General features: G+C 54.7%; 1 protein-coding gene across 4 annotated transcripts in view; it reads left to right on the top strand.

The window, feature by feature from the left end:
• The first annotated feature begins 1,304 nt into the window (after positions 1-1,304).
• DLGAP4 (DLG associated protein 4) overlaps positions 1,305-11,428 on the top strand; it is a 149,910-nt gene continuing 139,786 nt past the window's right edge. For all 4 annotated transcript variants that reach the window (XM_075109233.1, XM_075109231.1, XM_075109240.1 and 1 more), the window contains exon 1: positions 1,305-1,451. The gene's annotated coding sequence lies outside the window, so the exon portion shown is untranslated. The remainder of the gene's footprint in view (positions 1,452-11,428) is intronic.

The following is an 11,428-nucleotide window of genomic DNA, read 5'->3' as shown; positions in this document are numbered from 1 at the left end:
TCCCACCTGGGATTTCGGACTCCTGATAGGAAATATGAGCTTTTGGAGTGATCCTCTCTGCCCTGTGCCCTGCCCTTCTTAGAGGTCCCGTCTCCTGTGCTGAGGGGGCTGCAGGCATGGAAAGACAGGTCACATCGAAGGGATGTGCTGAGCTGCTCTCAGGTGCCAGGGCACACCGCAGCCAGCTCTGCTGTGCGGCTGCCCTGACTAGGGACCAGCTCAGACCCTTCCTGCACCAAGGCTGCTTTATCCCCACTTCGTAATGCTCTTATCTTGAAGGCTCCCCTCAGATTAAAGCCCAGGCAGTCAGTCCCCTCCCTGAATCTATTACAATGCAGTTTTCTTCCTGTAATCCGATCAGCATGTAAGCTGCTCTTTTCAAAGTGCACGGGGAGGACATATGTGCATGTCACTGGTGCTGTGAGCCAGGCTGACTGAAAAGAGTGGGAAGGTGCCCTGCTCTTTAGCTTGGTGGCACATCTGACTGTTTTCATGTCTTGAACCTCATTTCTCCTGTGAGCCTCTGAGAGCAGCTCTGTGATGTCCCAAGTGCACCAACAGCCATAAGGCAAAAGGTTTGCTTTGGAGCAGGGTGAGCTGCTCACCATGCTGGAGTCTGTTGACCTTCCTGGACACCCTCATCAAGCTGGAGCCCAGTCTTTGGTCTCTGACAGCCATGGAGACCCTGGAGTCAGAGGAATGGTGCTGTCCATTTCAACAGGACCCCAGCAGGGGTTCAGGTGATATCTGAGGTTTTGACCTCAGCAGTGTGGCCACTACCTATTTGTGGTGGACTGGTTGCTTCTGATGAGCTCATGGGTCATAGCCATGCTTGGAGCAGGGCTGGAGAAGCCAGGGATGGACTTGCACCCCTGCCGAGTTCCTTCTTTGCCTCTGTCTCTTGCTCTACTGAGGGACTGGGGAGCTGAGACCCCTCTTCTCTGCATGGGTGGCTCCCTGCAAAGGCTCTCTGAGTCCTTCTGATGGGTGCCCTGTGGGTCAGCCCTGCTTGGTGTGTTCCCAGGGAAGGCAGGGCCACCCAGGGAGCTGGGGAAGGCTGGTGGAGAGGAGTGCCTGTGTGAGATGCTGGGTACATGTGTGCTCTGGACCTGACAGGTGGTGATACATCTGGGGTCTGGGTACTCTGGAGGAGGAGCATCTCTGCTGGATCCCTCCCTCACTGGGTGGGCCTGAAGGGACCTGGGGCGGGGGAAGACTAGCAAAGGATGACTTTTTCGTGGTGGGGAAGGGACTGGGGTTAATCCGTGCCTCCCTGGACTCACCCTTGTCTTTCCCCTCCTCAGCCCAAGGAGCCTGGTGAGCACGGTCACAGATCTGCCGCCTGGCTCTGCCCACCCTGCAGCCAGCGCATGGACCACCAGCATCCTCCAGCTCACGAATGACAGCAGCATCCTGGCAGAAGAGTCACCTCAGAGAGCAGCGTCCAGACTGTGAGTGCTCCGTGCACTGCGGGCAAGGCAGGGCCTGAGGCAGGACCCCTGAGGAGTCACAGTCCTGCTCCATGGGGTTTCCATGGGACAAAAAGCAAAAAACCCTGTGGGTGTTGGAAAACTGTGGGCTTTCCTGTCTCTTTGGGATGCTGTTGCCCTGCAAAGTGAAAAAAAAAGCCTGAGTACTGAGTTGCAGCAAAGGAGGAGAGGTACTGCTGGCAGGGTAGGGAGAGATGGGGGGCTGTCTGGGGTGCACAGATGAGCTGATATGAGGTGCTGGCATGGCCCCAGTGGCCTGGGGCAGAGGGTAGCTGGAGGACTCTGCTACGGGTGCGTCTGGGGGCAGGGAGAGCTGTGATGGTGTCTGCTCCGGGTGATGCCTGTGATGCCGGGCAGAGGCTGGAGTGATGCCAGAGCACAGGAGCATCCAGGCTTTTGCTGTGACTCAGGTCAGAGGCCCTGGAGACCAGGCCAGCCATGAGCCAAACATCAAGCAGACCCAGGAGACACCTACACCCACCAGGGGCAGGTGCAGTGAGGTCTATGGGGCTGCCCCTCATCGTGGTTTTTATTCTGCTTTCTGCTGTTAGCCCATGACTGTGAGTTCAGCTACACATGTGGTGGTCCCCAAGGTCCCTGACTTGCTGCAGTCTAGGTGGGCAAGGGGAGGATGCAGATGCTTGACCCCCTCCAGTGAGCCAGAGAAAGAGGCTTCTGCAGGGATCAGCTGCAGCCCCCAAGGAGAGAGATGAGCTTGTGCCAAGAGCGGGGCCCTGGATTCAATGAGTGTTGTCGTAACTGCTAAGGTCCACTGGGAAGGAACTTGTTCTGAAAGCAGCAGAAACTTGAGAGGCCGTGAATAGGCAGGGCAAACCTATGGAGGAATAAATCACATACCTTCCCCATGTCAGGAACGATCTCCTGCCATGTCCCAGGATGTGACACTGGCTCTGTCAGCAGCTCAGCCAAACCCAAACTTTCAAAAGGTATTGATTTGGCCTCCCAAAGGGAGAAGATGGTCATAAAATCCAATAATCATCAAGAGAGTGTCAGGGGATTTTTTCTTCACAGCCCTGGAGCCTTGGTCAACAGAAAGCAGCTGTGGGACCCCAAGGGGTGGGAGACAGTGCAGGGGCTGGTGTGGGTGCCCTGTCCTGTCTCTGACAGCACTTAGAAGTAAATAATGGCTTCTCCAAAGAGCACAGGGTGCCGGGGAGCTCATGACCCTCACAGCATGTGGCTTTCTCAGTATAGCAGCTACTAAAACCTGAATTGTTGTCACAGGAAAATCCATTATGGTTTTTAATCAAGTTGATATTTTTGCCCACCCTCTGGGCCAATTAAAAGATTGTCTTTGTAGCCTTCTGGGGTCATTGAGAAAGAAGAGGTATGTGGTTTTCTGCAGGCTGGCATACATGGAGGTTTCTCCTTAACATTGAGGCTCTGACTAGTGGTGTAGTGGCCTCAGAGGGATTTGGGGATGAGGATGAAGGCTGGGCATACATGCATGGGCTGTGCATCTGGGGTGGCTGCTGTGTTGGATTGAGGACTGAGGTCATGCCCAACTGCAACAGCATCCTCTTCTGCACTGCAGAAAAGACCTTCTCCAGCCTTACCCCTGAACAGCACATGCACAAACAGCAAACCCTACCAATGCAAACTGAGCACGTGGTTTGGTGATGATTGAGACACAGTGACACTCCAGGCAGCTCCCACACACTGTAGTGTCAAGGACAGGGAAAGGGCCAGAAGGAAATTAAATCAGTTGGTCTTGGGTATTTCCTGGATGTTACATCCAGGAGGAGAGGTGAGACAAAGCTTGGTGTCTGATTTGGGAAAGGAGACCTCAAAACAGATGGTCACAGGCCCCATGGGGCACAAAGGTGAACGGTTGCATGGGGGACAGTGATGTCCTTAGGGTGGGAGAAACCACTGGCAACACCCCTGGGCGCTGGGAGGCCTCCACACTGGTGGGACTGCCACAGGACCCACGTGACACGGTGAGAGCACCAGCCCCAGTCCCCTGCTGCGAGAGCACCGGGCAGCAGGAGCAGGGCCCTCGCTGGCTGGCCTTCCCTGCTTCCCCACTCCCCAGAAACTGTCCATCTGTCTCATTGCCTTAATTCCAGTTGCCTGATTTCTCTCTGGGTTCTTTTTTTTATGTAGGTGACACATGTTTGGTTTGAAGCACTTAATTACCTCTTGGGATGCATTTCGTTTATTCATTAAGAGAGGAATTGGAGTTGTTGGATTTGCTTTATTTTGCTATTTTTTTCCTTTTTTTTTCCCTTTTCTATTTTGTAAGGAAAGGGTGAGGAAAAAAAATCCACTTATACCTCCAGCACGCATGTGCGTAGCCTTTTTCGTAGTTCCTGAGCAGAGAGGCAGTGACGGGGAGGAATGGTCCTCCCTGGCGGTCTGTTGGCACGTTGTATCTCCTTGGAAATTCGAAGGTGAATTGCGACGCTGGTGCCAAGCCCAGCTCCCACACTGCTGCTGTGGGAGCTGCTGGGAGGCAAGAGGCATGTGCCAGGTGCTCTGGCACAGGGCAGGAGTGCTTGAGATGGAGGACTTGCAGCCTGACCCCCACCATGCCCAGGCAACCACAGTTCTGCCTGCAGTGGGTTGCTGAGCAGGCCGGGGGGGATAAGCCATGCCTGAGGCTGCTGGGTGCCCTCGGCCCCTGCCTGGCACCTTGGGCAAGCTGTGTCGTGAGGGCAGAGACAGGCCTGGTTCTTCCTCTCTAACCTGGATGTGAGAGGAGAAAAGCCCTGCTCGTGTTCCTGAGGGCTCAAGAGTCAGGGCCAAGGATGCTGTGGCTGCACAGTGTGTTGGTCTGCAGTGGGGGTGCCAGCATGCAGCAGGTCCCAGCAGGTGGGTGGCAGAGCTCAGGAGAGCCTGGCTGGGGCGATGCATAGCTGCACAGCTGGACTGGCTTCCTGCATCGTTTGTAGCATGGCCAGGCAGTGGGTTGGCATCCAGGGTGATGATTCAGTGATGCTCAGGAGGGAGGAGCAGTGGGCATCTCCCTATTGCTAGAGCTGCCCTTCCCACTGTGAAGGACACACTGCAGAAGCAGAACACAGGAGTGGGAAGCATTATCCTTCATTGATACAAGCCACCTCTGGGTGCCTCTGCCCTCCCATGTTGTGGGGGCAGGCTGGAAATGAAGGGCCAGCCTCTCCCTCCGACTCCTCCCAGCACCGAGGTGCCCCCTCACCACCAGGCCAGGCTGGCAGCCTTGCTGGGTTTTGCGGTTGGTCATTTTTCCCAGCCCTGGAGGGACATTTGTGCAGAGCCAGGCCTGGTGCATGCCCGCTCCCAGCCAAGCTCCCCAGGAGCAACCCTTGGCATGACAACCCCACACAGGTGGGGATGGAGCCACTGAGCAGACCATGGAGCTGCTCGCCTCCATCTGCTCACTCTGTGCCAAGGAGGCCCCAAACCCCTCCTGGCACCTGGCTGAGAGCAGCTGGATGCTTCAGCACCTTCAAGACACAGGATTTTGCTCATGGCTGTCTTAAGCAGAGACCTTCTTGCAGTTTCTGCACAGGGTGCTCAGTGGAAAGTGTCTTCAGGAAGGGGACTTGAGTTCTTATCAGGGTCAGGACTTCTGCTTTCATTACCCTTCTTGAAAGTACCAGAAAATGCAGGTGTGACTGCCTGTCTCTTTCCATACGTCTGATCAAGGCTGTGATCTCACCACGGTTCCTGCCCGGCGAGTCTGGAACCAAAGCAACCCCTTCCACCAGAGATGTGGCTGTATCGCGGTAGCCCTCCTGCTGCCTATCAATTGTGAGAAACCAAGTTAACTGAAAGGAGAACAAAGGCTTGCACTAGAAGCCCCCATCCCTTTGCTACCTTGTGTCTGTGCACAGAGGACTCTGGGCCGGTTGCTGTCTCTGCTGGATAATGGCATAAAGCACGCTGTGCTCTGACTTTGTGTCTGGAGGTGAAAAATAGCCCCAGCTGGGGGAGGCCGGGGTGCAGGGATGTATTTGCTGTGCTTCTGCCAGGATTTGCCCGTGTGGCTAGAGGGAGCTGCTGGTCTGCAGGAGAGGGATGGCAGAACCTTTGTGCATTGTGGGAAAGAATCTGAAATTAAAAACGAAGGAGTGAGACTGATTAAAGATCACAGAGCTCTGAGAAGAGGCAGCTGAGGACTTCTTACACCTAACAGCCTTTTGTATGTTGAAGAGAAGCTTGACCTAAGGCCCCAGCATTGCTTATTGACCTGTGCTGCAGGCAGAGCCAGTAAATAGGAGCAGGATTACCTCAGGGCTTGGTTTAAAGCCCGGGTCCAGCCTGTTTGGGAAGGGATAGGGCCCTGCTTGCCTACAACATCTTGCTTCCTTGAGTACAGAAGGAATTGGTGGAAGAGGACGGGATGGCGAGTAATTACACTGTTCAGCCCAACACCTGTCCCATACTTTCTAGATTTCCTTCTGAGAGATGAACGTATTCCCTGAGCACACCTGTAATGAAGCACGGCTGAGGATCTATCTTGCCCAAAGTGTTCGGTGCAGCCCGGAGCAGTGGTGTTTCTGTAGGGATGAGGGCTGGCTGGCAGGGACTGCTCTGAGCTGGTGTTCAGCCTGGAGAATTGCTAGCACAGGACATGAATAACATTAAGCCACCAAACCTAGCACCTGACTTGCAGGCTCCAGCCCTTCTATCAAAGGGAAGAGGTCTGGCCTGCTTGCAGTCAGCTTCCACATTTGTATGTGGTGAGCTTGTGGGATTGTTTTGCTTTTTACACACCACAGGCTCCCGGTGGAGACATCTGTACTCCTTCTGGAAGCTTGCTTGCTTAGAGACTGAAGAAAAGCAAAGGACAGATTTTAAGACTTGGTGTCTATTGCTCCAGGCCATATATTTTCAAAGCAGTGTCAGTGCTCAGACCTCTGCAGATCCATCTTCTGGCTGGCACAAAAGTAGAGTACACCTTCTTCCCTGTAGAGAAACCCACAGGCACATACTGGAGTTAATAAATGGAGATCCCAATAGTTGCCTGGCTACCTTCCTTGATAAACAGCAATCCAGACAGCTGGTGGATTTGGGTTGTATGTAGATAAAAGAGAAAACCATAGAAGGACAGACAGCCAGGTGGATGGATGGACAGTTGAATGGTTTGTTCGAAAAAGTTGAGCTGAATAAATTCAGAGGGGTGAACAGGTGGATGCTGTGGTGGGGAGGATGGGACTCAGAGGCAGACCTGCAGGGCTAACTTGGCCAAGGGCAGGTGAATCCTGACCCCACACGTCCCTGTGGTGCAAGTCTTGGGGCATGAAATCCAGCCCCAGCACCCTGCCCCAGTGATGGCTCTCTGCTGCCAGGGATCGCTGTCCCATGTTTTTAGAGTTTTCGATTTTTATTCTTTCCTTTCTCCTCCTAAGCTCTCATCAGCATGAATAGTCCCATTAGGAGCAAGCAGGCTGGACCAAGAGTGCAGGCATTTTCCATACCTTGGCAAGAGCCCTCCTGAGAGCACCACCTTGCTCAATCCATCCCCCTTTGCTTGGTTTCCAAGAGCCTAGAGGGAGGATGAGTCATGGCTTTTGGAGGCAGCATTCCTTCCTCAGGAGAGGCTCCCTGGTTCAAATGGGCTTCCTCTATAGAAAGCCCCCTGCACATTTATTGAACCTCAGCTCCACAGTGCTCCTGTCCCCTTCATCACCCAGGGGCTGAACCCCCCTGAAGGCTTGTCACCTGTAAAGGACCTGCGGACACTATCCCTGAACACCTGTGTTAGCACAAAAATAACCTCTCTCCCTGGATAGTGGTGGCAAACGTTGAGTAAGGTGGCTCCCAAAAGCTTGGTGATGGGGGAACTTGCTCACCAGCAAACATGGGGATTGTCTTCCTGTGGATTCCCAAAAGATCTTCATAGTCCATAGTGCTGCATGTCCAGCAAGAGAACTTGCCGTTGGGTGTGTGAAGCAGCTGCTGGGTCCTGGAGATGTGCACATGTGGAGATGCATCTATAGGTTGGGATCATGAGTAACCTGAACAGCTCGCAGCATAAAATCACTCCTCCAGGAAAGGGGCAGCCACGTTCCTTGGGACCCAGAGCACACCTCCCTGTAAAAACCAGGCAGAAGCGAGCAGCTTGCCCAACACCATATGCCAAAAAGGGAACAAATCCCCCCTGTCCAGTTTTCTCCCAGCCTGGGTCCTCCAACTGGCCTGGCAGAGGGGCTGCACGGGAGGCACAGGGGACACTGCTGCACACTGCCTGTGCATCTGCGTGTCACTAACACCCTCCCAGAAGCACTCTGGCCCACGCTGCAAAGGGGCTGCAGCCACACGCTGTGAGCACTTTGCTCCCACCATTTCTCACAGCTCTTGTTCTGCTGCCAGCCAGCCTCCGCAGACCTGGAAGCCTTCTTCCCTCTGCCTTCTCCTCCTCTCCTCCCGCTTCCCAGGTTTGAAGAGAGAGCTCAGCCGGGTCTATCTGTGCCAGGAACAAGCACAGGAAAATGGGAATGGATGGTTCCTGCTCCCAGCCAGGCTGTCTGCTAGGGAACCTTTAGCTTTATCTACAGAGCCAGGCTCTCCCTGGGCCAGTTCCAGGACCTGCCTTGGGCAGGAGAAGGTGCCGGTCCTGTTCTGGGCTCCTTTGCTCTCTCTCAGGAGTGGTTGTTTTCCTTCCAAGCAGCATTGCAGCACTCGAATAAGAAGGGATTTGCAATGCAGAGAAAAACCTCCCACCCGCCACTCAGCAGCGTGTGGGCTGAAAGCAGAGCTGGGAGCAGCTGTGCCACTTTTCTTTAACTGCCTGGGCTCAACAGTCCTCCTGCTCGTGCCCTCTGGGCTTGGCCATCTCACAGCATGTTCTGGGCCAGTTCCTGGCTCTGGGACCCTGAGCCTGCCGGTGGACTTACGGCACTGCTGCTGGGACCCTCTGAGGCAGCGTGCCCCGGAGAGTGAGCGCTTCCCTGGGGACCATGGAGATGATGAAGCGCTGCTCTCAGCTGGTTTGGGGCTTGCTGCCTCCTTGTAATATGTTTTATTTTCCCAGTCCACTGAGCAGGGACAGGACTGCTGGCTTCACTCGGTGCCTTCCTTGGAGTCCTGGACACCGAAAGCACTATAGAGTGGGTAGAAGCAGATATAAGACAGTGAGATTTTTGTGTCGGTGTTCCAGCAGATCGGTGTGTTACTAGAGAAAGTGGGTGGATGTTTTGGCAATGGAGAGAGGGCCCCGATGACTCAGAGGTGTCACAGGTTAGTCTTGCACCGGAAGGGAGGACACTGGTCCTGCTCCCCTCAGATCTGGGCATACCTTGCTTTCTTGCTGGAAAACTGGGATGGCTGGTGGAGGCTGGTTTTGAAGAGACAGCGTGTGCTTGGTTTTGGCTGTCCCCCACACTGGGCTGGCAGAAATTCAAGCTGGCTATGTGGGAGGGGGCACAATCCCCAGATTTGGAAGCCAGTGCTGACCATGTGTCCTCTCCTGGGAAGGCCACCATGCTCTGTGCTCCCTGGTGAAGCTTTAGCATTGCCTACAGAAAGAAGGAAAGCCCCTGCCAAGCACAGAATAGCTATGTGTGTCCTCAGCCTCTCAGCGGGGCAGGAAAGGCCTGGCTGATCCCAGAGTAACCCCTTCACTGGGGTTGTCATGACGGGCATCACAGTGCTGCTACTCTGCACTTTGGGCTGCTGACCACCCTGGAAAAAGTGGGCTGTGGTGGCTTACATTGCTTCCCCCGGACTGAGGGTGAACCTGGGGATTATCTGCAGGGCAAATGCTGTAGTTACTTGGCTCCAGGTGCCCCTGAGCCTGAGTGGGACAGGCATCACTTCTGCAGTGTTAACTAACGAGCCCCAGAGCACATCCCCATCTCTCTTCTCACCCTCATTCCCTCAATACCCAGCTGAATGTGGGGCATGAATCCCATCTCTGGGCAGTGAGAGCAGAGGGAGCACTTCTCTGTCCTGAGCTGTCACCTTGAAGCGTCAGAGCATTGCCTGCAAGGGACCCGCTGCCTGCAGCTGGTAGCACTGGAGTCCCAGCTGCTGAAGACACTGAAGGAAGCAAGCCATACTGTGAAAGCCCAGGGGGTTTATCTTCCAGGATCTAAAGGGGCTTTCACTGCGCCCCTCTTGGTTTGCAAATGGCTGCTGCGTTGCTTTTGCCCCTCTGTACTGGGGTGTGCTGAGTTTTTGTGTGAGCTGGGAAGAGGGCAGCTCAGGCTTAGCACAGCAGGATCTGCATGGCTGCGATTAGGGGGATGCCGTCCAGTCTCTGGTAGGGAGATGGTTCCTCCCTGAGTTAGGCTCTGCCCTGAACAGGCAGGTGCTGTGCTAGAAACAAGAGAGGAGAGGGGATGGTCTGAGATCATTGCTTTTTGTCAGAGCAAAAGGGAGAAGGAAACTCTACGCCCTCCCTAGGGTAGGGTCTCAGGAGAGGAGGAGTTGGTCTGACTTGCAAAGGGAAGCAAAAGACCCCCCCCAGCCTCTTGAGAGCTGGGACCACCTGGGACCTCATTGGAGGGATGTGTTTTCTTGCTTAGAGCACAACTGTCAATGGAAAAGTCTCGGCGCAGACTTCAGTGCTCAGAAACACTGTGGGCTGGGACATTTTGGGGAAGATTTTTAGCTGCAGCAAAGAAATTTGGCAGCTTGGAAGCAATCTAATCATCCTCCTCCCATATGCTTCGTTCTATTTAAAAGGGAGCATGTACCCGATTCCTTCCGACCAGCACAGTGGCATTTCCAGAGTACGTTTGGAAATAAATTTGGCATCCGCTGTCAAAAATCTCAGATTGAGCCCAGTGCAGCTAATTTGGGCTCTGAATGCCTTTGCCTCTGCAGAGCACCTTTCCCTGCTGACAGATACTAAAGGCAGCAGCGGCAGGGTTTGCTTCCTGCAGCCGGCATGGCGGAGGCACTGGCCAGGCTTTGAGGGCTGAAGGGCATGAGGAATTTGGTTACTGGCTGGTGGATCAAGTCCCTTTTCAACAACTGCTAAAGCTGAGAAGGCCATTCCCGGCTCGGTGGTAGCTATGTGCCTGGCTCTCCAGAGCTGCTCTCTCCCCAGACAGAGGCAGAAGCAGCTGCATGTGCTTGGGCTCATCCTGCCAGCCTCCCAGGAGAGATAGGACAGTCTTCCCTTTGCTCACTAACAGAACACCCATCCTCCCCCAAGTTCTCTGATCTCCAGAAACCTCTCTGAAAACAGTCCTGCCTCCTCCCATCCAGCACCCTGCCCAGTGCAGGGCTGACAGGCTGCGGAGTGGCCTTTAGGGTCTTCCTCACCTTCCCTCTCCCATTACACACCAGCCACCTGAAGGCCTGAGGTGATACCCCAGCAGGGGAGCGCAATGTCATGCACAGCAGCACTGCCCCGCACTGTGCTGGGTGCTCTGCGCAGGTGTAATGAAGCCCATCTCCAGCTGTCCACAGGTGAAAACTGCCAGGAAAGTGGGTGCCACTTGTACCTCCCTTGTAGGAATGCATGTCGGGTACCTGGGCAGACTGGCAGGCCTGTCTCCATCCTGCAGATGCACCTCTGGTCTCCCCAAGATAGGTGAGTGTGCCTCTAAGTCCTGGTCTTTGCCCTCTGCCTGCAGCTGCCTCTTGCTCCTTTGGTTTGAGGCCACGGGTGAGATGGAGACCAGCTGGTGTTCCTAAGGGGAGCATGACGCTCTGGGGCTACGCTGCACCCCTGGCGAATGTCACTGATGGTGACAGAACGGGGCAGTGCCGGGTGGGAGGGAGGATGTTAGGAAGGGAGTGTTACTAGAATGCTGCACACACACAAACTTTGGTGTCGTGTCAGCCTGTCTCAGCGTGCTAGGTTGGGGTAGACGGGCTGCATCTAGAAATGAGAGCAGGTGCCACATCTCTGACAAAGAGCTATTCCCTCCCCTCACCCAGTATCTCCGTTCCATTCCTGCTTGGTGCCCCTGGCCCCACCGAGCCCTGCCCTGTCCACGGCTCTGACCCAAACCACTGCGCAAGCACTCATGATT

The sequence above is a fragment of the Phalacrocorax aristotelis genome, chromosome 13, assembly GCF_949628215.1.
Source record: "Phalacrocorax aristotelis chromosome 13, bGulAri2.1, whole genome shotgun sequence".
NCBI classification, from domain to species: Eukaryota; Metazoa; Chordata; class Aves; order Suliformes; family Phalacrocoracidae; genus Phalacrocorax; species Phalacrocorax aristotelis.
The sequence above is the reverse complement of the archived record's forward strand: the minus strand, read 5'-3'. Positions and strand labels throughout refer to the sequence as shown.